The sequence below is a fragment of the Haemaphysalis longicornis genome, unplaced genomic scaffold (assembly GCF_048455015.1).
Source record: "Haemaphysalis longicornis isolate Haplotype H1 unplaced genomic scaffold, Haemaphysalis longicornis Haplotype H1 scaffold_6, whole genome shotgun sequence".
Lineage (NCBI taxonomy): Eukaryota > Metazoa > Arthropoda > Arachnida > Ixodida > Ixodidae > Haemaphysalis > Haemaphysalis longicornis.
This window is the reverse complement of record NW_027526407.1, coordinates 22,752,707-22,755,434: the sequence shown is the minus strand read 5'-3', so window position 1 is coordinate 22,755,434 and position 2,728 is coordinate 22,752,707.

Here is a 2,728-nt window from a genome sequence, read left to right as displayed (position 1 = left end):
CTGGTATACGAGTGACAGAGAAGTGCTGTGCCTTTCGGGCTTCAACACGTTCTTTCTAAATAGGTCCTAGCGCGAGGTGGGGGTGTGTTACAGCTCGTGTCTACACAGCTTTCTTGTAGTACAATGAACGAATTTTCGACAGTTACGACAGATTATGAAGCTTTAACGGCGCAATGTAAAAATGCTATTTTTGTTGTTGTGCACCGCCCCCCTGATGGAAAACTCGAAAATTGTTTCGCATTTTTAGAAGACCTTCTCAATTTTGTTTCGTCTTATGGTTTACAAATAACTATTGGTGGGGACTTTAACATTAACATATTACAGGCAAGCGCACATTCGCGTGATCTAGAGCTCCTTTTCGGTTATTTCGGCTGCATGAACGTGATCAAAGAACCGACTCGTATGGGCCGTCTTTCCCAAAGTCTTATTCATGTATTTATAACCAGTGATACAAGTTGCAGTACCATGTACGGTGTGATTGGTGTACATACAGGTGACCATTTACCTATATTTATGTTCTCAATGCACACAGAAATACTAAGATGTAAGCAATGCCCCGAATCTTTCGCTTTTCACGATATTAATCAGAATACTTTGACTACTTTTCGTCAGAAAATTCCCTCTATTTGGTGGAACCCTTTACTTCTGTGCACCACTGCAGATGATGCCTACGATACTTTTCTAGAATCATATGAAGATGCATAAAAAAAGTATTTTCCTCTTAAGATGGTCAAGAAAAATAATAATATAAGGAAACCATGGATTACCGACGAATGTCTGAAGATGATCCGTAAAAAAGATTTATTGTGCCATAAGTTTGTAAAAACAAAGAACAGGGACGATTTTGTAGCCTTTAAAAAGTACCGAAACTTTGTGACAAATTCTTACGCTATACTAAAAAAATGTACTACGAACATGTGTTTTCTCAGGCTTCCTCCCGGCGTGATGTCATGTGGCGGGAATTTAAGAAACTTTTGCACCCACTTACCCCCCGTAACGACGACTTTGAATTGACAGTAGATAATAAACCACTCAAGGGTCAAGAACTGGCAACCAAGTTTAATCACTATTTAACGAATCTTATGCAATGCTCCCACAATGAAAGCGCTATGAGCTTCCTAAAGGATTCTAACCCCCACAGAGCCTTTTTTTCTCCGGTAACGCCTCAGGAAATATGGTCGATTTTCTAGTCACTGAAAAATAGCAAGGCCATAGACATCGATAGGCTTCACATTCGGCCTATTAAGTTTGTACTGGACCTCCTTGTATCGCCGCTTAGCTATATATGTAACTTATGCCTTACTACTGGTGTTTTTCCAAAAATGATGCAGCAAGCTAGGGTCACGCTACTGTTTAAATCCGGGGAGAAAATCAATTTTTCCAATTATAGACCGGTTTCTGTACTTCCAGTTATTTTAAAAGGCTATAAAAAGTAATCGCGAAACATCTTGTGTCCTTCTGTGACAAACACTCTATTATATCATCAAAACAGTTCGGTTTTCGTAAACATATGTCAACGTATTAGCTTTACTAACGCAAAAAGTATTAATAATCCAGGGATTTGAAGAAAAGAAGGTAACTTTAGTTATATTTATAGACTTTTTCAAATGATTTGATAGAATTAGTCATTTAACATTGCTTTAAAAATTACAACATTATGGATTCCGGGGGCTTTACTCTTTTGCAATCTTTTAAGTAACCGGCAACAGATCATAGCAATAAAGGAACACAACTCTTCTTCACAAGAAGTAAGGGCTGGAGTTCCGCAAGGCAGTCTTCTCGGGCCAATACTGATCAATATTTATATGAATGATATCGTAGAAATTACTGACATTGCACATTTTATTATTTACGCAGATGATACCAGCATTTTCTTTCAATCGTGTGATACTACTCGGCTTTTGCATTTAGCAAATATAACCCTCCAAAAGCTTCACAAACGGACTAAAGCAAACTGGTTAAAAATAAATACTAAGAAAACTAAAGCGGTGTTATTTTCACCAGCTCAAAGATCTGTTGACAGAAACCTCAGTTTGTACATCGGATCTGAAAAGATTTGTATAGTTAGTGAAATAAAAACATTAGGCATTGTTTTTAATGAACATTTAAAATGGGATGCCCATGTCGATCACGTCTGCACTAATTTATCTCGAGCGTGTGGGGTGCTTTGTAGGTTACGGCCTGTGGTTACATCAAATATTAAACTTATTCTTTATCATGCTATATACACAGCTCACATCAATTACTGCAGCCTCGTATGGTTAACCAGTTCCGCAAAAAATATTGATAAGCTGCATTTATTTCAGAAAAAGGCCATTCGACATATCGCAACTGTACCATATGACTATCACACCAAAGAACTATTTCTGCAGTATAATTTGCTTCCTGTCCAATGTATCTACAACTTTAATCTTCTAACAAAGTATAAAAATAGCTTGCAACACAACGGTGCAGCATATCTAAGTCTATGTAGTTTAAAGGAGTACTGACACGAAATTTCTCGCTTTCCGTTTTTATGCTGTAAAGAATACCTATTGGCCCAGTAATTACGAAAATCGAACCGAAAGCCGTCAGCCGCCAACACAGAATTAATTATAGCACGTTTATTGCAACCAATTTCAAATTTGGTCGCCGCGCGGGAAAATGGCCGTTCGAAGGCCAGCCTGCAAGCAGGCCAGCCTTACGTCACGGTCTCACCCGTGACGTCAGGGACGTTTTTCTTTCCTCC